Source organism: Elephantulus edwardii, unplaced genomic scaffold (assembly GCF_000299155.1).
Source record: "Elephantulus edwardii isolate Elephantulus edwardi_28Jun2011 unplaced genomic scaffold, EleEdw1.0 scaffold00011, whole genome shotgun sequence".
Classification (NCBI taxonomy): Eukaryota; Metazoa; Chordata; class Mammalia; order Macroscelidea; family Macroscelididae; genus Elephantulus; species Elephantulus edwardii.
Genome location: NW_006399761.1, coordinates 10,122,003 through 10,147,450, shown reverse-complemented (window position 1 = coordinate 10,147,450; position 25,448 = coordinate 10,122,003).

Here is a 25,448-nt window from a genome sequence, read left to right as displayed (position 1 = left end):
GCCAGACTTCCAAAGCGCTTAACCATTTCACAATCCCACCAATAGTGAATGATGGTTCCAATCTCTCCATATCCTCTCCAACATTTATTCCTTGCTGTCCTATTAAACTTTGCCACTGCTTCAGAGGTTGAGGTGGTATATGTGGCTTTGATTTGCATCACTCATTGCCAGTAATATTGAGCATCTCTTCATGTGTCCGTTAGCCATCTGAATGTCTTCCTCTGTGAAAAGTCTTCCCATGTCTTTTGTTCATTTTGTGATTGGAGTATCAGCCTTTTTCTTGTGCAGGACCTGTAGGATTCTGTAGACTTTCATTATGAGACTTTTGTTTGAGATGGAATTGCCAATGCTTTTCCACGTCAGTAGGTTTTCTTTTCAGCCTACTGGGAAAAGTTTCGGCCTCCTAAAGATTAAATGTCTGTGTATATCCAAAACACATAATAAGGGAGCACTGGTGGCCGAGTGGCAAGAAGCTGTGTTGCAATACCTAAGGCACAAGGTTCAAATCCACCAGATGCTCCACTGGAGAAGGAATGGCAATCTCCTCCTGTGCCAGTCGGATCCAATTTGATGGTACACACACATACATCCCCCCAAAAAGGTAAAACCCCACCAAAAAACAAAACACGCATTTGACATGTGTTCCTTTTCTAGATTTTTGCAGGATGCCACTGAGAAGAAATATTATGAAATAATATTCTTTCCCTGATAAAACATTTTATTTGCACACACAGATTAATCAATCTCCTAAATATGAAACCGAGATGAAGACCAGTGAAATTATCTCTTTCTGTTAGACCTCACTAAGGATAAGTAATTTTTTGTTCCTTCAAACAAAAGGATCTAAAATCCTAAAGATGAAATATAATCTAAATAATTGGTTTCTATCTAATAGAGAATATATGTCAATACTATGTGTTATAAGTTAATGTCAAGACTTTTACATCTCAAATGATTTTTTTTGTTTTACTTTTCATCCAAAACACATTTAATAACTTAAAAAAAGACACTGAACAGATACTGTGTCTAATAAAATAAAATTCTAAATAATAATGTACCTCTCTAAAGAAGGTTATTCATAAAGTAATATCTATTAGCTATCTTTTCATCCCAAATGTCAAAGCTTTATTTCTGGTAAAGGTCCCAGAATTGCCTCTAAGAATAAACCTGAAATTATCCATAATTCTAGACATTGAGGTTACCAAGGTCTTCATAGAGCTTATAGTTGATATTTCAGTTAACAGCTATTATGTTCATCAATATTGAATACTTTAACAATGTATTTTTGATAGCTTAAATATTATGTGATAAAGTTATTATGAAAGCAACTTATTTGTGATAAATTTAAATGATAAAATAGCTGAGCTTAACAATACTTTTATAGCATGTGTATTGAAATAATTTATACTTATTTATTGGAATCATAAAAAAGAACTGAGATTTTGTTATCTCCCTAGTACTGTAAGTTTAAAATAACCTTTTGAATGTGAATGATGCACTCTTAATGATCAAACAAAATTTGATTCAGCATAGGATAAAGGGGGAAAAATGAGTCCTGGAAATTAGTGACACCCTGATGCTAATTAGATTGCAAAAAAAAAAAAAGTGGTGCAAGAGGCAATGTTGAACAGAGAGACATATGGTTAACATTGAAGCTGTTGTTCTGCCTAATCAGGAAAACAATTTATTATGAGATTTGCAGTGTTAGTTTAAGTATTCCTTTCTAGCTATGTATTATGTTAACCCCCTCTGGTCTCCATGTACCTTAACTGTAGACAGATGGTGTTGCAAATTATCAACAGCTTTAGAACTAGAATAAGAGAGAGAGTGCTTCCCACACTGGATGGCAAGCCTTGAGGAAGACTGAAGCAGACCTTCATGAAAGTCAGACCAGAGAAAGACGTTAGTGAGAGCAAGACTCCCATGGTGAGATCTTGGTAATGGTAGTGGAGGGTCTGTGGCATGAATTAATGTGGAAAAACTCTGGCAAAGTGTAACCGCAGGTTTCTTGCATTTGTGCTGGCCACAGTTAAAGGTTTTGCTGTTCTTGCCAGATGCTTGAAGGAGTTTTTATGTGCCATTGAGTTGCTTGCGACTCATAGCGACCCTATGTACAAGAGCCCTAAACGCCGTTCTATCCTGTGCCAACATCACTGTCTCAAACACACTCATTCACACCATTCCAATCACAGAATCGATCCATCTCATTGACGATCTTCCTCTCCCGCGCCGTCCCTCCACTCTCCCAAATATGATGTCCCTCTCCAAGGACCAGTTCCTCCTTGCAACATGTCCAAAGTACGTCAGATGAAGCTTCAGAATCCTGGACTCCAAGGAGCACTTTTGGTTTCACCCTCTCCACGTCAAACCTGTTTGTTCTCCTAGCAGTCCATGGTATATTCAACACTATTCCCCAGCACCACAGCTCAAAGGCATCAATCTGTCATCCCTAGTCATTATCCAACTCTCCGAAGTATATAGCATGTAACTGCAAAGACTATAGCCTTGATTAACTTCACAAAATATAATGAATCAAAATGATTGTATGAAACACAATGTGAATTAGGGATAGTGTAACCAATATATGTGGACTTTGTAAGCAAACCAATATAAAATAAAAGTTTGTAAAAAAGATACATGTAAGTATGAGAACAACTTGACATATGACAAAGAAATCTCCTAAACCTAATTAAAGACCATATGATTGTAGGCAGCATGTTGAATTTAATAAACTGCTCTGATGGCATTGCTTTTAGGAGTTACTCTGCTACCCAAAACTCTCTGGTGGTTCAAATACAGTTTTAGAAAAATTGACATTGGCAAGATGAACTAGACCTGATTATTTTCATTCTTTCTATCAGAAAGATAGTTTCCTTACTTGAGATTTATAACCTGGGAAGTCCAATGGAGAGCCAACTATCAGTTATTTTCAACTCAAAAATAGTCACTTGAAGTCAATGATTTACCAGGTGGGAATTATATAAAAGAATATGCAGTTTATACGGGGTCGTATAAAATTTTAAAGCTACACAAATATATGTTGAAGCTGCCCAAATATGATTTTTATTTAACCTAAATCACATTATCATGAAACACTATTCAGAAGTGTTCATCCTGTTTATGACACTCCATATGCAAACTTTTGAAATGTTTGAAATACTGCATTCAGGTTTAAAGTAAAATAACAAGAGAATAATGATATGTCCTTATGTAATGATCATTGTTCATAAAGTGAAGGGTTCTCTCATGGATATTTGTGCTTGATAATGAAAACATTTACTGCAAACAACAGAGGAATCATATAGGTAATGAAATAATTTTAGAAAAATGGTCCTGGTGAAGCGGAATGAGACTTGTTTTTATCATTATTCTTAACAGGATCTATATCAAGGGATAGGAAGTGTATAGAGGCACATTGATTCATTATAGAGAAGAACATTTTTAGTGTTTGAAATTTGCTCCAATTTCTACCTTGAGAGGCTGTGAGATTGCCATTGCCAAGAGTTCAAAAAAGGCTGAAAGGACACTTGTGAAATAGGAGAGGGAGTCCAAGGTTTTGATGTGGAACAACAAAATAATCTGCCTCGATAGCGTCCTCAAAACATAAAAGTTATTTGTCCTGTGAATGATGATATTACTTCAGTGAGTACTTTCAGGTTACAAAGAGCCAAACTACATTCAAGTTATGACAGACAATGAGGATTTATTGTAAGTTAACACAAAGAAATTGCCTCTACAACTCCACAGACTAGATTTTTGGCAAAAGTGGCTCATAGCTATCCAAGATTCTAGTCAAAGTTTTAATATCCACTTAAAAGTTGGCTTCAATTGCTTCCTATACCAATGACAGCCTACCCATGGCCTATATGTTTCAGGCTCTAAATATACTTGAGTTGGGTTTGGGGTTTTTTTTTTCTGTGACTTTTGTTAAATCTGTAACAACATTCTCTCTGCTTCAACTTTCTTGATTGAAAATTTCTATGACTGAAAATCTTATTATTATTTGTTGTTGTTGACTGCCGTCGAGTTGTGCACGACTCATAGTGACTCCATGAACAAAAGACCTGAGGCCTTTCTAGAACTATCGTTTCTCCAAGTTCATAGAGTTTCCAGAGGCATATGGTTTAGGAAGTGGATGCCACTCCTGCTTCCCAACATGTCTTAAAACTGGGAGCTAAACTAAATACTGTCCTCCGGGGGCAGCCAGTGTGGCATTTGAGACCCCAACGGTACAAGGTTCAGCATCACAGCAAACCCAGATTACCTCAGCACAGCAAATTGACAGAAGAGTGCTGTACCACTTAAAAGAATGTTCCTCTAAAATATAGTAGCAAAGGATTAAAATATAATGCCTTGGACCTAACTTATTAAATATAAGGGCCCTCCAGGAGGTTTTGTTGACTCTAAACAAGGGACTTTAATCATCTCATCATCATCATCATCATCCAACCAAACATTCCACAATGACCTTCAATCAAAACAGGAGAGCCTATCTTACAGAGTCCAGTTACTTTAACCCAGCCTCCAAAGTGGAGACAAGGGCTTAACCTTAAATATAAATGTCCTCCTGGAGGTCTTGACTCTAAACAAGAGGCTTGAACAATGAAACAACCCACACAGAACCTCAACCAAAACAAGAGCATCATGGTACAGAGTCCAGCCAATGGAAGTCCAAAGTGGAAGACAAGGGCTGGGCAATATATGTTGCTGTTGTTAAGTGCCACCTAGTACTGACCCTATACACAAAAGACTTTAACCTTGTTCTATAAATATTGTCCTTTCTCTAAGTTGATAGCGTTTCCATTGGCATGTTTAGGAAGTGGATGCCGCTCCTGCTTCCAAGCCTGTCTTAATCTGTATATGGCAAGTCATTATTTAATATAGATCTTAAAGATCCTTCTTTAGACAAAATCCTTCACAGTCTGCTGCACTATCTCAGGACAGATGCTCAAATGACTTCTGGGCCGGCTAACGATGTGATTTTAATGGGTTATGAGCAGAACAGGGTGAGATGATAAAACGGATAGCTGGGACAAATATTGCATAAGACCATTCCTGTGAAAACAGGAGAGTGACTGGAGAGAGGGTGATGTATCAGGACACCAGCTAAACCAAAGGAAGTCCCTCTCTGGCATTTGAAAACCACTAAAGGCTTCATGGGAGAAAAGGGCCAACCTCCTTCCGTGACATTTACAGTCTCTCGAAAATCTACTGGAAGATTAGCTGTGAGTTCTATGAAGATCTCCACCGCGCTCAACCCCATTGTTGTAGTGACTGTGTCAATCTATCCTCCTTAAAGGAACCTGGGTACACTTTCTGCAAATCGGATTTCTTTGTCCTTTCGGCAGTCCATGGTATATCCAATACTCTTCTGCACACCAATGCACTGCTGGCTTTTGTTGTTATGTGCCATTAAGTACGACTTATAGAAACCTTATGAACAACAGATGTGAATCCTGCCCTATTCTGAGCCTTCCTGATCATCTCTGTCATATCTGAGCCGACAGCAGCTACAGTCACTGTGTCAATCTTTCTCGTGGAGGGGCTTCCTCTCCTTTGCTGACCCACCACCTTTCCGTGAATCATGTTCCTTTCCAAAAAATATGTGAAATTAAGCTTTGCCATCCTTGTCTATAGGGAACATTCTGGTTGCATTTTCTCTAAGACATACCTGTTTGCTGTTTTTGCGTCTGAGAAATATTTAGGCATCAGTTAGTCTTAGGTCATCCTTACCCATTGTCCAAATTTTAGATAGAAATGAAGCAAGTGAAAATATCATGGACTGGATCTTAGTCTTTAAATTGACACCATTGTTCTTTAGCATTTTCAAGAGCTCCTGGACCACAGATTTCTCCTAGTACAAGACATCTTTTGATTTCTTGATTATTGTTCCCATGGGTGTTGATTGTAAATCCAAGTAAAATTAAATTATTGACAGTTCAATCTTTCATCCTTCTGTTACGGTGTTGCCTACTGTCCAGTAATGACAATTTATTTTTTGTTATGCTGAAACATAAACCATATTAGAATCCCTAGTCTTTGATCTTCTACAGCAAGTGCTTCAAGTCTTTCACACTTAACTGCAAGCAAGGTTGTGTCATCTGAATAACACAGGTTGCTGACAAGCCTATTCTAAAGTCACATTCTTCTTCATCTGGTCGAGCTTCTCAAATCGTTGGCTCAGCAGACTGGATGAGTATGGAGAAAGGCTACAATGCTAACACACACTTTTCCAGGTTTTAAATCATGTGGAGTTTCCCTGTTTTGTTTTGACAACTGCTTCTTAGTCTACATTTTATATAAACACGCTTATATGTTCTTGGATTCAAACTGCAATAAAAGAATTGGCAAAAAATAAGGCCCCAGAAATTGATGGAATACCAAATGGTGTGTTTCAACAAAGAGAAATATCACCGAACATGCTCATTAGTCTATGCCAAGAAATCTGGAAGACGGATGTCTGTCCAAGAGATAGAGAATTTTCTCCATTCCAAAAATAATTTAAAATGATGATCCAATAGAACATGGGAATTATCAAACAATGGATTTAAATCTGATATCCAAGTAAAATATTTCTGAAGATTACTTTTAAATGGTTGGAACAATATGTAGACAGGAAACTTTCAGAAAGTGAAACTGGATTCAGAAGAGGACCTAGGAGGATAGATATCATTACTGATGTCAGATAATTCTGGCTGAAAGTGGAGTATACCAGAAAGATAATTACATACACTTTTACTCTGAGGATCGTATCATGGGTAACACTGAAAAGAATGGGAATCCCAGAGCACATGCAATTGTTTCCTCCAAGGCACTACCAAACATGACTTTATTTGAAATAAAAGGAAAACTTGCACATGAGACTGATATACTCATGGGAAAATAATAATAGCAACAGTAACAGCAAAAAGAAGTGGCATCAGCTCAAACACAACCACCTCTGCGTGAAGACTTCTGCTGCTGGAGGAGAAATATAACCCTGGCTACATGTAAACCTAGGTATGCTGCTTTGCAATATCTACTTAAGCTTACTTTTCCCCCCAAGTGTATGTCTACTGCATTACTTTTTGCTGTTGTTATCATTCTGTAACACGGAGTCAGAACCAACTCATAGCTAACCTTTCAGTGAGTTTTCAGAGAGAGTTAACTGCACAGGAGGAGACTGGCCATGCTTCTCCCAGAAAGCAGCTGGTGGATTTGAACTGCGTGCCATCAAGATTGCAGCACAGCTTCTTGCCACTAGTCCACCAGAGCACCTACTGATTAACTGTACGCCCTAAGTTGAAAGAAAGAATTTTTCCCCCCAAGTACAGAAAGCATGCTCTATTTTACTCCACAGAATTTGCTTGGGGCTATTATCTAAAGAAAATGACAAAAAGATGTTCCATGACAGAATTTGTGATTTAAAATGAATTCCTCATCATGTTATTGAGAAGGAAGCTGATATTCAAGGACTGCCACGTAGAAAGAGGGACGGACAGGAGCATCTAGATCCCCTCACGTTTCTGTTGGGCTCTGCCTTCACTTCTCCATCCCCACAACTCATTTCTAAAGGGGAGGAAGTTCACATTGTTTAGAGAAAAAAAATCACGACTAGGACTCTAGATATTTGTTATTCTATTGAGCTTTCTCTTTGTAGATTCTGAAATATAGGGCAATAAAGTATTTTGAATGATCATTGCCATTACAAATATGTCCACTTGAAAGCAAAACTTGTATCTGTGTAAGTTTCATAAATATTATAGAAAAAATCCTTCAGTTTTACATATAATCTTTCTTACATAGGAATTAAGGAGCTCTGAAAACTGGACAATGATTAAGGATGACAGAAAAAAAATCGATGCCTTTGAGTTGTGGTGCTGCAGAAGAACTTTGAATATACCCTGGATGGCCAAAAGAACAAAAAGGTCTGTCCTAGAGAGGGTGAAATCAGACTCCTCCTTGGAGGCTAGGATTTTGCAGCTCTAGTTTAAATGCTTTGGGCATATTGCCAAGAGGGGGGCCAGTCCTTGGAGAACATCATGCTTGGAAGAGGAGAGGGTTAGTACGGGAGCAGGAGACCCTGGATGAGATGCATTGGCACAGTTATTGAGGCAATGAGATCAGGTGAGTCAGAGATGGTGAGACTGGCTTAGGATAGATAGGGCATGGTTGAGAGCCACTGTTCATAGAGTCTTAGTCGACTCAATGGCACGTAACAACAACAGCAGCAGCAGCAGTTGGTGGCACAGCCCACTGCGCTGATAACCCAAAGACTGTACAACTGCCGTGATTTAAATGTGCCAGCAGCTCTGTGGGAGAAAGGTAAGAGTGTTTCTTCTCACTGTGATGTGCAGCCGCTCGAACTGGATGAAAGGACACTATGAGGAGGAAATGATCTCATGGCAGTAAGTTTGAGTTTAATGTATGAATGAGGTCACATGATTTGACTTGACTTAATTTTCTTTTCTTTTTATGGCGCCTCACTTTATAAGGTACAGTCCAAGCAGCTTTTTCCCCCCTTCTGTGAAGTTTTGGAATATAAATAAAAATAGAAATAGAAATAGAAATAATCTAAATATAAATATATAAATAATCTAAATATAAATCTAAATAATATAAATATAAATATAAATTTATACACACACACATATTAACGCATCCTTTTCAACACAGGCATAATTACTGACCACATATAAATCCAGGGACCATAATTACGTAATGATTTTAAACTGCCAGGTTATTTTTAGGTCAGCCAAATTTGAGAGGCTATTATTTCCTACCTTGCTTGAAGAAAATAAATTGATTTTGGAATCTCAACACCTTTGGAATCCATTCATAATTCTAGTTTATTGGCTTCATTACTATGACTCATAAAGAATCAATTACTTTTTTTAAAACAATAATGTGCCAGCTCTTTTAGAAAATGAAATCAGATACAAAGAATAGAACAAATATATGAAGAAATATGAGATATTTGCATGCAAAGTTAAATGCACTGGTAGATTTCTGCTAAATCTTACTAGATAAGCAGCAAGGACATTTAGTTCATTGAGATATTCTTTATATCTGGAATCCAATTCACTGATTGAGAACAAAGGAGGTTCTATCAGTAATTTTGTAATTGCTGGCAAAAATTGCATCATTAAATGCCAAAGAATATACATTTTCTTTCTTTAAATGAAAGCCCGTTCTAATTATTCCTGGGTGCACAGTTGCTAAAATGGTGAGATTATACACTAAACGTTAAAACTCATATTTCATAGGAAAATTTTATTTGCATTCCCCTCCCCCCTTCATTTTGTCCACCAAAGACTTTGGAGATGAAAAGCTTATTCAAATGTTTTCATTTTATATTTCAGATCATCAAGGGAAGCTTCAACTGTCATTCAGATAATTAGAAATGTTTCTCTGGAATATGTATATGTATGCGTGTGTGTGTGTGTGTACACACACACACACACATCCTCATGTTATCAAACAATAGAATTAAATACCATAGCCAAGTAAAATATTCCTGAAGATTATTTTTAAATGGTTGGAACAATATGTAGACAGGAAACTTCCAGCAAGTGAAATTGGATTCAGAAGAGGCCCTAGGAGGATAGATATCATTTTTGATGTCAGATAGTTCTTGGCTGAAAGTGGAGTACACTAGAAAGAGAATTACTTTTATTTTATTTGTTTGTTTTTATTTAATATGATATATTAAAATAATTTTACCTTTAATTGAAGATATCATTACATTCCTGTCAAAAATCTGTGCAGAAATTAGTAGGATTCCTGTATCACCATTTTGTTGGTAACTCTGGGTCAAACTATTGATAAAAAAAGATGTTTCTGTTGTTGTTATGTGCTGTCAGGTCGTTCATGACTGACAGCGAGCTTATGTACAAATGCTCTGAACTCTGCCCTACCTTGAGCCAATTTCATTATCTCTGACACAACTACCCCCTTTACCCCAGTCTGAGTCTATCCATCTCATCCAGGGTCTTCCTGTCTTGTGCTGTTCTTCCATCCTTCCAAGTATAATGTCCTTCTCCAAGGACTGATCAGTCCCTCCTGGCAACATACAAAAAAGTACATGAGCCAGAGCTTAAAAGTCCTTAGTCCAGGCGAGCTCTGGTGGCTTAGTGGCAAGAAGCTGCAACTACAGTCTCAGAGGTGCACGGTTCAAATCCAACAGATGCTCTGCTGGAGAAGGAGGAACAATCTCCTCCGGTACCAGTCATATCTGATTTGACAGTACACACAAAAAATAATGAAATAATATAAATTTTAAAAAAATGCTGAACTTAAAAAAAAAAAAGTCCTTGGTCCAAGACGCAGCCTCATTTCAATTTCTCCAGGACACTCCTATTTGTTCTCTTGGTTCCATGTTCTTCTCCATCATCACGACTCAAAGGCATTGATTCATCTTCTGTCATCCTTAGTCATTGTCCAGCTCTCAGATCCATAATAAGTAATTGCAAAAACCATGGCCTAGAACAGTCACACCTTAGTCTCTAGACTGACACTATTGCTCTTCAGTACTCTAAAGATGTTCCTGACAACAGACTTTCCCAATGTCATCTTTTGATTTCCAGACTGTTGGTGCCATGAGAGTTGATTGTGGACCTGAGCAAGCTGAAATTGGTAAAAATCTCAATCTCTTCTCCATCTATCATGATGCAGCCAAGTAGCCCAGTGGTAAGAAGCTTTGTTTTCTTGACGTTGAGATTAAATCCATATTGAAGATCATGGTCCTTGATCTTCCGCAGTAAATGCCTCAGGTCATCCTGAGTTTCTGCAAGCAAGGCTGTCTCATTTGCATAATGCAAGTTGTTCCTCCAAGCCTGATGTCGCATTCCTCCTTATAAAGTCGAGCCCCCAGATTATCTGTTCTTTATACAGACTGGAAAGGTATGGAGAGAGGATGCATCCCTGGTGTACACCTTTCCTGGTTTTGATCCATGCGGTATCTCCTTACTCTGTTCTGAAAACTGCCTCCTAGTCCAAGGATAGGTTTAGCAAGAGCACAACTACATTCTAGGATTCCCATTCTTCTCAAGGTTAACCACAATTTATTGTGATCCACTGAGTTAAATGCCTTTTTTTTTTTAGGAAAAAAACCCTCATTTTTTATTTTATACTGCCTTATTTAAAAAGTTTGAATACATTGTTATTCACACCCAGTCTTTCCCATTTCCACCACCACCCCCTTCCACCCATTAAGTTGTACAACCCTGTAATTAATTAATACCTCCTCCACAACTCTGCCTCCCCCCTACCTTGGATCCTCATACTCATTCCACAGTAATGGTCTTATATTTATCCTTATGGGACTGAGTTAGTTCACTTAGCATAATGCTCTCCAGTCAATGAAACACAGACATGCCTCTGGTTCTCCCTGGGTTGCAATCTCAAAGGCAAGTGTTTCAAGACCACCAGCTTCTCTGTGGTGGGAGAAGGATGGGCAATTTCCTCTTGTGTGATTACTGCCTCTGAAAACCCACCGGAGGGTCTGCTATAGGTCAGTTCTGACTCTATGGTATAAAACAACACAATGCAACTGACAGGGTGATATTAATAAGTTCAGGATTACTCAAACACATAGTATAGTTATCAAAACTGACATCCTGTGTTTCCAGCCTGCAAAACTGGTTGAACAGTATAATTAACATTTGCTTGTCCTTAGAATCCTGTTTGAAATCTGTAGTCATTCAGATTATTTTAAGCTGTTTACCGAGAGTGGAAATGCTTCTTTCCTGAATTAGCATTTGTCTTTTTTTTCTCAGTCATATGTAAACTCTACCTCAAACTGTTTACTAGAATTTGTGCATAAATATTCACGTGAATGTAAAAATACTGTCACCTTGAATTAAAAATAATAACATGTTAAGTACATAAATAACCGACCCAAGTATAAAAGTCAGTAACTGTATTTAGAACCATCAAGATTCTTTAGAACTTTCTACTCTCATACAGGAGAGTCCTGGTAATGCAATGGGGTGGTTCTAACACGTCCTATAGAGTCACTAAGAGTTGGAACTGACTGCGCACAATAATCTGCATTATTTTCCTGAGGTGCCCTGGGGTTGAGTAGGACTCAGAGTGACCCAGTGAAGAACAGATCCGAAGGCACTCTCCTGTCCTGTGCCATCTTCACCACCTCCCCTACATCTGAGCCCATTGCTGCAGTCACCAAGTCAATCCATCTCCATGGGGGTCTTCCTCTCATTCATTGGCGCCCCCCTTCCAAACATGATCCTTTCTCAAAGGAATAGTCCCTCCTAGCAACTTGTGCAAAATATGAGAGATGGAGCTTTGCTATCCTTGCCTCCACTCTGCCTGCACCTTTTCCAATGCAACAACCTGGTGAAAAAATAAATTTCTATTTCTGAAGACAATCATTGGTGGCATTTCTGTATTCGCAGCAATAGATAACTGAGATAGTGTGTCATGGAATGAGTATCTGTGGTGATTATTAATATTTTACTATAGGGTTTATTGTTGTGTTTTTTTTTTTAAACATAGACTATGTATGGGCTTGGTAACCTTATCAAGCCTTATCAAGTTAGTTTGAGAAGCACTCAAGCAGAGTTAAGCAAGTTCTTTATTGGAGCAATTGTTTAGTTATTTTGAAGACCCTTATGAAAGTACAATTGTAGACTATTTTTTTACCTTGCCACACAAATATACTTTTAGAATAAACTTCACTCAGGATTAGTGCACCACAACATATATTTTGAAAATTATTCATGAAAATATCTTTAGACATGTTTATATATTTTGGTGGCCTACTGGTAAGAAGCTGTGCTACAATCCTGAAGATACATAATTCAAATCTCCCAGCTGCTACATGGGAGAAGGATGAACTATCTCTTTTGTGCAATTAACTGCCCCTAAAATCCCACGGGAGAGTCAGCTATGGTTAGTTCCGACTTGACAGTAAATAACAACATAACCTTATGTAATGCTGTATGGTTTACCAGAACTAAGCACCTACATGAGAAGAAGAACATTATGAAAGAAGAAATATTTGAAAAACTTTATATTTATTATTCCTCTGTCTCTCTTACATTGTTTTTTCCCCTTTTTTATTAGTGTAGTGAAATAAACTATGAGGAAATATTTAAACTATTTTTTACACACATAATTTAGAAAATACTAATATTCACACTACTTTGCAAGCATCGCCATTGTTACTGTTTTTGTTACTTGCTGTTGAGTTAAATGTGACTCATAGGAGCCCTCTGAAAAACAGGCCTGAACCTGTTCTATCCTGTGCCATCCTTTTAACTTCTGACACAGACACACTGGAGCCCACTGCTGCAGTCATCGTGTCAAACCACCTCACTGAGGGTCTTCCTCTCTCTCACTGACTCTCTACTTTCCCAAGGATGATGTCCGTTTGAAGGAACAGACTCTCCTAGCAACATGTCAAAGTATGTGAGATGAAGCTTTGCTATCCTTGTTTCCAAGTAGCAAGCAACATTATTAGACACGGTTAAATGTGCCACTTAATCAATATTATTATATTATTGTAGTATAATAATATAATAAATATAATATAATAAATATAATATAATAAATATAATATAATATAATATAATATAATATAACACAATATAATTAATAATCTCTCCTTCCTTGTGGCTAGGAGTTGAACTGGCTACATAGGTTGACTCCACCAGCTTCTCTACAGCAGAAGGATGGACAGTCTCCTTCCATGCGATTAACTGCCTCTGAAAACCCACTGGAAGGTCAGCTATGGGTTGGTTCTGACTTTATGGTTATTAACAACAACTGTCTTCTTATCTACTAATTCTATTCTGTCAGACTTTGCCAAGGAGTTATGATGTCCGTGTCTATAGGACGTGGCACTGTTGATGCAAACGTGGCTCTTCTCAGGCAGTTAAGACACACCAGTGGTTCTGTGGGACAAAGATGGGCAATCTCCTTTCATGATATGTACAGCCTCAGAAACCCACCGGAGGATCAGCCACAAATCATTTCTAAACAAATGACAACGACAAAAGAAGAGTTTTGCCTCTTCTGGATGTTTTATGTTAATCTCAGACCAGAGGTAAGGGAGTGTCTCTCTACAACTCTGAGGCTAGGGGGTGGTATGAATGATTAACACCCTTGGTCTTTAACCAAAATCGTAGAAAACTGTGTTTATACAAAGATGTCTCTGAAGTAGGGCCAGCCTGTCAACTTCTAAAACATTAGCTGTAAGAACCTATGAAGCTGAGCCTTTCTCTAACACACATGATGTGACCATTTGCCAGGGATGACTCTGTAACACTTAATGATGTGATCTATAGTCACCAGGAGTAAGAGTTTTGAGGAAGAGAAGTGATTGGCTTGGGTGGGTAGTGCAGCATCTGAGATAAATAGCATCTTCGAGTCCAGGTATTGCAGAGCCCTTCACATGGAGAGAGATCGCCTGAGCTGAATTCTAGCACCCAAACACATGTTCAGAATTCACTCAAACGCCAATCATCTAAAAAAAAAAAAATACAGTATCCTGGACATCTTCTCTTGTCTTCATCTCCTCCCTTGGTGGTGGAAATGGTTAAGGCACTTGCTGCTAATCTAAAGGGCACAACAGAAGTCTCCATAGAAGCACCACAGAAGAAAGAGTTTGTTATGAACTTCTGAAAACTCAAACCCTATGGCTTCAAGTATGTCAAGATGATGAGAATGGTACAAGACAGGAGAGGGTGAAGATCTGTGCTTCATAGAGTTGCTAGGTATCAGCACCTAACAACAGCCGCAAGGGAAAAACAAGCTGTTTGTCCTGCAAAATGAATCTATGTTGTTCTTATGTTCATTGGTGGAATTTATCTTTAAATATGTCTTTCCTAGTCATTGTTTAACTTCGTCACGTAGATGGGCAGGAACATGTGAATAGGGTGGTTGTTGTTGTTATGTCCCTTTGAGTGGCCTGTGTCTCATAGTGACCCTATGTACAACAGCCCTAAACCCTGCTCTATCCCTTACCAATCTTATTGTCTCTGACACGCCTATCCCTATTACCCCAGTGACGGAATCAATCTATCTCATCAAGGGTAATTCTCTCCTGTGCTGTCCCTCTACCCTCCCAAGCATGACGTCCCTCTCCAAGGGCTGTTTCCACCTTTCAACATGTCCAAAGTATGTCTGATGGAGCTTCAGAATTCTCGCCTCCAAGGAGCAGCCTGGCTTCACCCTCTTCAGAACACACTTGTTTGTTCTCCTTATATTCAATACTCTTCTCTGGCACCAAAGCTCAAAAGCATAAACTCTCTATCATCCCTAGTTATTGCCCAGCTCTCTGATGCATAGCAAGTAATTGCAAAGACCATGGCCTGTGTCAGGCGCACCTTATGTTAGCCTATCAAAAAGGAGGTTGGCTATCGACCAATCCACAAGGGGATTGACGACGCTCGCCATTATGTTGAGCAATCCAGCAGGAAAAGATTTTCTCTGCCCATGAAGAACGAGGACAAGAAGGTGATACGTCTTTGGGCCCAGGTATTTACTCCAGATACAGCTACAGCAGCCGAGTAATAGCCAAACCAGAAAGCCAGCATACTATGGAGTTCCTTGGGCCAGCTACCTCGCAGTGACAGAATCACAAGTAAGAGAAGAACCTTTGCCCAAGTTTGTTGGCCAACTCTGAAGGGTGGGAGGGGAAGGGCAAGCCATTACTGGCAGGACTGAACTGTGTTAAATCTGGCCTTAAGCTGTAAGACTCAAGGCTAAGGTGCCTACGAGCACATTTCTGTAGCTGTCCTGACTGAATCTGCTTTTAACCTGGATTCTAACCTTTAAACTTCCCCAATACGGTTCTGTGTGGTTCGTGAGCTATTACACTGGCTGTTGGGCCCAGTAAAGCAGTAATATCGGTGTTGAGACGAGTAGAAAGAGGTGTGGGAGCTTGGGGGCAGGTGTGACCGCATGGAATTGGGTTTGTGCTACTGATGCTATTGACAGCAACAGTTGCTCATTGTGAACTTGATAAAGGTAAGACGTGGTCGTCCCCGTGTAGCCCGTGCTCTTTTTCTATCTTCTTGTTTCAAAACCTAACATTCTCTTCTTCCTTCCTTCAGTCTATCTTTCCCTCCCTCCTCCCTTTTTTTTGAAATCCTCCTTTCCTGTCCCTAGTACTGTAAGCGGGAGGAGATAAGCTGGAAGACAGAGTGGCAGGAGCCTGTGAGGAAGGATGAAGTATTCCACAGGCAGCCCCAGTGCCTCCCAGGAAACAGGCATCGCTCCTGTGTGGACTGCAGCTTATCAGCTCTGGAAAAGTGATTACAAAATTGGGTTTAGGTTTATTAGTGATTTAACTTGCAAATTGCCTTTCTGCCTCCCTGGGATTTCAGCTAAGGCTATTAGAAGTAAAGTTGGACAATTCCCTCTTGCTATTCTCCTTAAGTTCTGACAGTTCATTATATGCATCTTTGATAACATTTCTTACAAAAGAAAGGGAGAAAATATCATTGAAATGTTTGCGTTCCCTTTCACTTCTTTTGCGTCCCTTGTTCAGATTTGGAAGAAATTTATTTCTGAGATCTTTCATTTATGTTTTTGGAAGCTAGACATGAATAGCGATATAAATACTCTTGGAATTACAAACACAGGCAAATATATGTCTGGTGTTAGTATAGAAAAGGATGCAAAATTGGCTCTAGGTGATGTATAAGGGACTATGAAAGTAAAAGAACAAGGCTTGTATTACAAATTAGGGAATAACGTTCCCAAAAAAGTAAGGTGCATATGATTCAAGTTATGGCCTTTTCAATCACCAGCTATGCATCTGAGATCTGGACAATGAGTAAGAATGACAGAAGATTGGATTTATGTTAGAGAAGTGTACTGAATTATCTCATGGACTGCTAAAAGAACCAACGGCTGTGTCTTGGAGAAAATGCAGCCAGAGTGCTCTTTACAGATAAAGATGGTGGAACTTCATCTCATTTACTTTGGCCATATTGTTAGGAGGGTCTGTTCCTTGGAGAAAGACATCATGCTTGGAAAGGTGGAGGGTCGGTGAAGGAGAGGAAGACCCTCAACTACATGGAGGGACACAGCAGCTACAGCTGTGAGATCAAGTATATCAAAGATGAGAATGATGACCCAGAATCAACCAGGATTCAGAACTGCTGTTCACAGGGTCCCTGCAAGTCACACTCAACCGGACAGTCCTTAACCACAACAAACATTTCAGAAGAGCCACTGACGCTGATAAAGTAAATAACTTGACTCCAAGATACACTGGTGTGTTGTTTTATGTGTCGTTGAGTCAGAACCAACACAGAGCCGATGCTCCGGTGGATTTGTAAATGCTGTGAATCACACAGGAGGAGATTGTCCCTCTCTCTCCTGATGACTGGCGAATGGATCCGAATCACAAATCTCCAGGCTGGCAGCAAAACCCCATAGACGGACAACATACAACATACTGACAAGAAGTACAAGGTGTGCGGGATCAGAGCCACAGGAGGGAGGAATCTGCTTGGATGCTGCTGGGCTTTCAAAAAATCTTTTTTTCTTTTCTGTGAATGTGATGGCATCTATATTACAAGAACGGATTGTCGTTATGTAGCATTTGGTTGGAACCGACCTTCAGCTGACACTTCAGTAGGTTTTCAGAGGCAGTAAATGGCATGGGAGGATACTGCCCAACTTTCTCCTGTGGAGCAGCTGGTGGATTCAAAGTAATGGATTAACCTAATCTTTAAGTGTAGAGGAAATATTGAATAGATTTAAGTTGTTATTCTTTGCTGCAACTCCTGACAATTTTTTCATTTTTTTAAAGTGAGAAAGATGAGGTTTCTTAGCCAGCTTTGTTTGGGACATTAATGTTATTAGAAACTCTTAGTGGATTCAAAGTGCAGGAGTTTAGAATATTTTATTAAGCTATTTAAATGTTACTTCACAGGCATAATTATGAGCACAAGCATGACATGGTCATGCATGTACTTTAGTTACTACAATGGTCTAGAATGTTTGAGACAGAGAAACAATTAGAGACAGAAATAAAACAGAAGCATCTAGAAAACCTGAAGTTTATGAAACAGAGGGACAAGTTAGTACACGAGGAAATGAACAAGTTCATGGTGACAGTCAGGATCATGAAAATAGTATCATTTTATTTTTTTTCATCATTCACCGCGAAATTATTTAGTGAGCCCTGGCGATGCTGTGTATGCCATTCCAGATGCTTCTGACATGGGAAAAGGCACCTGGTTTCATTTAAGTAGGAGAAAGTATGCATTAGACAACAAACACATAAACGCTTTCACATATACCATGTAGTATGAGAACTGAAATACAAAGTTAAGCCTCAAGCAGTAATTTTGAATGATGCAAGAAGCATCAAAACAAGATGAAGGGAATACACAGAGTCACTGTACCAAAAAGAATTGACTGACACTGAAAAATTTTAGGAAGTACCATATGAACATGAGGCTGTGGTAAAAAAGGAAGGAGTTGAAGTGTCACAAAAGACCCTGACAAAAAATGAAGGCCCCAGGAATACTGATTTGACATATTTCAACTAACAGATACAGCCCTGCATGAGCTCACTAGTCTATGCCTTTTGAGGACAAGTGTCTGGCTGAATGACTGGAAGAGATACACATTTATTCCCATACCCAAGACAGGAGATGCAACACAATGTGGAAATTATTGGACAATATCATTAATATCACATGCAAGCAAAACATTACTGAAGATCATTAAAAACCAGCTAGAAGAGAACATATATAGAAGAGTGTCAAAAGTTCATGCAGGATATAGAAGGGGTCATGACACATGGATAGCATTGCTGATGTCAGAGGTTGACTGAAAGTAAAGAATATGAGCAGAATGTCTGTTTAGGTTTTATTGCTATGTAACAGCATTTGACTATGTGGACCAAGACCACCTGTGGCTAACATTGAGAAGAACGGGAATCACAGAACACTTAACTGTGCTCATATGAGCAATGGGCTCTAATATGTCACAAACAGCGCGAGATAGGACAGAGTCCCCATCTGTTGTTTATGAGTTCATTATGGGTTGTATTCAACTAGACAGAATCCAACAACAATATGTACAGTGAAGATGAAAAAAGAAAACTTTTAGAAGCATAAATGGTGAGACTGGCACATAGGCCACTCAAGTCATGTGAGAAAATATGTGTGTGTGTGTGTGTGTGTGTGTGTGTGTGTGTGTGTGTGGTATGTTAAGTAGGAGAAAGGATCAAATTCACACAAGCGTTGACTTCATAGGGTTGCTACGAGTCATCTACGACTCAACGGCACTTAAGAACAGCAGCAGCAACATAGAGATCAGTTGGCCCAGTGGACAGAAAGCGATGCTACCAAGCCAAAGGTGGGTGACTTCAGTCTGCGGCCCTCAGGTCTGTTTTTCATTGTTTTTGGCCAAACATTCTTCTAGGTCATACAGCCCTGGTCTGTCTATCAGCTGTACAGAGGTAACTTGTGGTTGCTGTGAAGCCGAACACTATGACATTGATGTGCCAAATGTGATTATGGATACCCATGGTGGACAGTATTTAGTGGTGCTCCCCAATGAAAACAAGCTTGGAAGCAGGAGTGGCATCCACTTCCATAATAGCTTGCCTCCAGAAACCCTATGAACCTGGAAAGAGAATGAAAATCACACAAGTGTTGAGGGCTTTCATTCATAGGGTCGCTCTGAATCGCCTACTATAAGTCGACGGCACTTAACAATAAGAACAACATGTTAAATTTTATTTGAGGATAAGCTTTTTTTAAAAAAGAAAAAATAATCCTACAGATTATTTACAAAATGCATACACATTGTTTTCAAGAACAAATTTTTTCAATTTAATTCACCCCCTACCCATCAAATTATACAATACAACCCCATGATTAATCCCCCCAACTCCCTGCACATCCACATCCCTCTGCTTCCAGCCTCTCCCAACCCTCTTGGATCCTTATACTGCTTTCATACACTATTTATCCTTGTGGGACCGAGTTAGTTCACTCAGCATAATGTTCTCCAGTCCCTCCCAAGTTAGGTAATAATTTACCAAGTCATAAGCTTTGAGAAGAAAAATATTTCAACCACCTTTTCTTATGTCTTCCTAGGTCCCTAAGTCCTTCACAGTGTCTATTAAGGCCATTCCGTAGGTCTTTACGAGCTTGCAGCTAACGCACTGAACACTGAGCAGATCCTGGGATCTCTCTAGTTCTACAAAGATACTGTTTCACTTGCTTCAAAACATTTTCTGAACCAAATATAAATAATGAATTATTTTATTGGTCCTAAATTCCTAAGGTTCTGCATCATAAAATACCCTACCCACTCCATTCGTGTCCCTGGTGACGTCTTCAAAGAAATTTACAGAGGACATAAAAGTGGCAGGGTATGCTTTCTGCATTATATACCTTTCTACATTTTATTGAATTTAATTTTTGAGAAGACGGTTTCTCATTTCTGTTTGCTTCAGAGCTTGTTTTCTTGTTTTCTTTATTCCTTCCACTTTTTCCCACCCCCTATTTTGTTTTGTCTTGGAAATAAATAAATTCTGTAACTCAGTAGAGGACTATTCTTATGGTCATGTTTAGTGCGCTTAAGGAGCATTTTATTCGTGGACACTCCGTTCCCAAGCAAACAAAATGCTGCCAGGTTTTGCACCAACCCCATCAACCGTTGGAGACTGAACTCAATATAATCTATTGAGGACTAGAGGACTGATTGGAAGCCTGTTATTCTGAGTAAATCTTGTGGTGGTGTTCTTGTCATCTGAATTTATGGTTATAACAACACATTGACAACTTTGTAACATTCATTTTGAAGTTTTAACTTTTATGTTTCACTCTAGAGATAAAGATTGAGATAGAGATAGAAGTAGAGATACATATAGAGAGATAGAGATAGGAAAATATATAGGGATAGAGATAGAGAGATATATCTCCATGTCAATATCTGTATCTATGTCTGTATCTGGCATACAGTTTAAACCACCCAGTATACCCACAATAAAGATGGACAACCTTCTCCTGTGGGATTTACTGGCACTGAAATGTTACTGTAGGGATAACTCTGAGTTCGTTCTGACAGCATATAACAAAAGTGAGATATCTATCAAATGCACATATTTTACACACAAACATCCAGTAGATCTGTGTTGGCTAGAATATGACAGAACTATCTGGTTATTCTGATTCTCTTAAAAATTTATTTTTACTTTATAGTCTTATTTTTCTATTGCTAAGTTTTAGTGGAAAATATCTTCATTTTATATATACAGGTAGTCCCAAAATTAGGGTACAGTTTCATACCCTAATCTAGTTTTCTGCTTAATGGGTACAGTCAATGAAGCAGTCATGCACAATTTATAACTAACAAAAATTATTCTTATGTTTCCTTTAGTATGTAATAGCCGAGCCTCCTGTGGGTTTTCAGAGGCAGTAAATCGCATGGTAGGAGACTGTTTTCATTAATGACAGATGACTGGAAAACAAAAAAATTCAAAACGTTAACTATATATTATGACTTCATATATTAAGACACACATATCTTCCCCCCACTCCTATCTCAGTCATTATAGGAAACACTTCAATTACTTATAAAAATAATATTACTTATATTTCTCCCCCAAACATCGCTATCTACACTTCCAATTAAGGCAGTAAGTAACTTCTCAGTGTAACTAGAGATTAACTTACTCAGTGCTTGCTGTTGCTTTTAAGTTGCCCATGAGTGAACTAACAACTTAGAGACCTTATTAGGAACAGCAGATCTGAAACTTGCCCTATCCTGTTCTATATCATCATGATCTCTGCCAACCCCAAGTATACTGTTAAATCAGCGTCTGTCCATCTCCTCCAAGTTTCCTCTCTTTCACTGACCCTCTACCTTTCCCAGACATTCGAAGTGTTTTTTAAATTGTTTAACAATTTAATTAAAATTTGATTAACTGATAACATCATGCCTTTGAATCTCATAATAAGGAAAAAATGAAGATTATTTTTACTTTTATCTACATTTTTTTTCCTGGGACTTTATTCATTAATTGGACTTTAAAGATTGAAATAGATGAGGGAGAGAACTGTTTAAAAGGGATGTATGATTAGGTATTATTGTTATGACAGGAGTCCAGAAGGAAGGCTGCATAGTGGAGTGGACCTGGTGGGAGGGATTGTATAACAATGAAAGAATTTTACTTTTCAAAGAGAAGAGCGAACTGGAGGGGAGGGGTGAGCAGAGAGAAAAGTGCAACAATGAATGAATGGAAATACAAAATCTCTGTAAACTTTTATTAAAATTAATAATAATAATACCATTAAATATATTTTTTAAAAATATTACAATGAACAAAGAAGGAAATATCTGTCCTGGATAGCAGAGTGTAAGAAAAACTGGGTTGCTGTTATTTCTCTAACCATAAAATCAAGCCAATGTCACTAACATCCCATCAATAGTTTTGAAATTTGAGAACTAGTGGGATATTTGTGTGCTTTTCTGTTTGTCTGATTCATTCATTTCTCATATAGCCCATTCTTCCTCCCCACCAAGGACAGACTATCTTAGGGCAAGAGTAAAATTGCTGGTCAGGTTAATGAACAGCAAAGAGGAAACTTGCTTATTATTATAATTTCCAATAAAGAAAAGCCAAAGAGGAAAATATGGTGCTACATATTTTTCTTATGCATTTAATGTTTATGAATGCTTGCCCTAATTTTAGCAAAATATATACTTTCAACTATACCAAGAAAACATTAAATCATGCAATTTAAATAGGTAATCGATGTAACATGGGGTGATATTTAGCTTAATGATTTCAGTTCTCTTCTACAACTGTAACATAGCTACCCTGTAGGTTATGCAAAGAACAAAATTATAGTATTCAAAATAATAAAGATTTTCCATGCTTTATCTTCTGTGGGCGTTTCAAAGAGAACACTATTTATTAACAAATAATTTAAAAAAATACAAGTGACAAATGGTTTCTTTCACTGAGATTCTAAAAATGTTCTGGCTTCCAACACAGTGATTTTTCCTGCTGAATTTTATATTTCAGCCCAAGATTTTTGGTAGAAACATGTTTAACACACCTAAGTAAGATGAGGCCTGGTGGATAGAAAGTGATGCTACCCAGCCCAAGGTGGGTGATTTTAATCTGCGGCCCTCAGGCCTGCTTTTAATTGTTTTTGGTCAAACATTCTTCTTTGTGGTATAGCTCTGGTCTGTCCATTTGCTGTACAGAGGTAACTCGTGGTTGCTGTGATGCTGAACATTGTGAAACTGATGTGTCAAATGCGTTAATGTTTACCCATGGTGGACAGTGTGTGGTGGAGCTCCACAGTTAAAACAGGCTTTGAAGCAGGAGTGGCATCCACTTCCGAAACAGCTTACCTCTGAAATAGCCTGCCTCCAGAAAGTCCATGAACTTGGAGAAACAATGAAAGGTGTACAAGTGTTCAGGTCTTTCATTCATAAGGTCGTTATTACTTGTCTATGACTTGATGACACTTAACAACAAGTAAGATGACCGTAATTGCCAGTAATAAGGAAACAAGTCTGCTGTTTTACTGATTATTATTTGTTGTTATGTACCATTGAGCCAATTCTAATTCATGGCAACTCTATATTCTGTTTCATAAATGAAACTGTGCCAAGCCCTAAAGCATCATTATTATGTCTGCAATGCTTAAGCCCATTCTTACCAGTCTATGTGAGGGTCTCACTCTCTTTCTCTGACCTTCCATTTTTCCAAGCATGATGTCCTTTTTTAATAAATGCCCTGTCTGAATAAAGTCTAAGGGAGCTTTGTTGGCCTAGTGGTAAGAAGTTGCACTAGCAACCCAGAAGTATGCAGTTTGAATCCAGCAACCACTCTGTGGGAGAAAGATGGGCAATCTCTACTGAGAGGAAACTACCTTTCACAACCCACTGGAGAGTCAGCTATAGGCTGGGGCCAGGTTCAACAGCACCCAGTAATGAGCCACCAAAGCAGAGCACAATTGTCCACAGAGTTTCGGAGGCTGTGAATCTGTATGGAAGCAAAGAGCCTCATCTTTCTCCTTGAAGCAACTCACAGGTTCAATTTCATGCTATTTTGGTTAGCAAATGACTTCTTAACCACTTTACCAGCAAGGCTATTTCCTCTGGACCTGTGATTTCCAGTCGCCCTGACCTCCTTGAATTCCACCCTATTCTCAGTCTCTCAGAACTCACTACAATCCGACCGTGGATCACGGACTACATCAATCACAAATCAATATGATCCTCCACAGAAAAACATCAGATCTATTATTAGAGCTATGGTTTTGTTTGCTTTTTTTTCCTCAAGTGTCCTAGTCTTGTGTCTGTTGTTCACTCTCTGAATCATAAGTTCTGTTCAGTTTGTACACATTCTAGTTTTTTACGGTAAGAGGATAAGTTCTAGGCTTTATTCTATGATTTAAAAAAATAGAGTTTTAAAAAAATAATTACAAAAAAATAATTACCAATGGAATTTTAAAGTGTATATAATAACAGATTTTTTTCGGAGATTGTTCACTACTTTAACATGCACGTCATTAATTTCTTTTATTTTCTCACTGTATGACATATTTAATCATATGTAATCTAACAATATATATAAATGCAGGTGTATATATGTAACAGTATCCATTCTAACTCATTGACAGCTATTCTAGTCCACTGAAATACCATTTGCTTTTGAAAAATGTCTGAGTGCTGAGATGTTCTATAAGTTGAAATCAAACTCACTGCCATTAAGCTGGTTCACAGTGCACAACAGGACACAGCAGAACTGACCCAGACCATTTCCATAAAGCTTTACGGAAGCAGAATGGCATAACTTTGCACTGCAAAGCAGCTGAGAGTTTTGAACCAGTGACCTTCTGACTAACAGCTGAGTGTTTAACAATCAAGCCACCAGGACTCCTAAATAGGCTCTTGATAATCTTTTATCTCATTGAAAGTTATTCTTTAGAATAGTGCTATTCAGATCGTGGTACATAGATTAGAATCAGCAGTTAGGACATTCCTGAAGCACAAATTTACAGGACTAAAGCCACTAATTCAGAACATCTGAATACAAAATAATGTTTTAATTAGGCTAGAAGTAGTTTTAACTGATGCCCAATAAAGGCTGAGAAACATAGAATATTGGATAAGAATTTTAGCCTGATTCTAAGGAAAAAAATAATAAAAAGAAAAACCAAGTCTATAGTTGGCCCATAAGTCTATAGTTGGGGGATACTGGCAATATTTTTTTCTAATTTCTCTGAGTAAGTTCTTCAATGTATATAATCCCAAGTATTCTTTACTGTGGTTACATTTTAAAAATGAAAATAAAATGCCTTACAAACAAAAATGCTTACTAAAAATTATACCTATTTGATTACTTCTCTATAGCCTATCACCTTAATTACATGTTTCTGATATTTCTTTGCTCTCCTCTAGAATATCAAGGGGAAATGGTTTAAATAAGTATCTAAATAAATGTC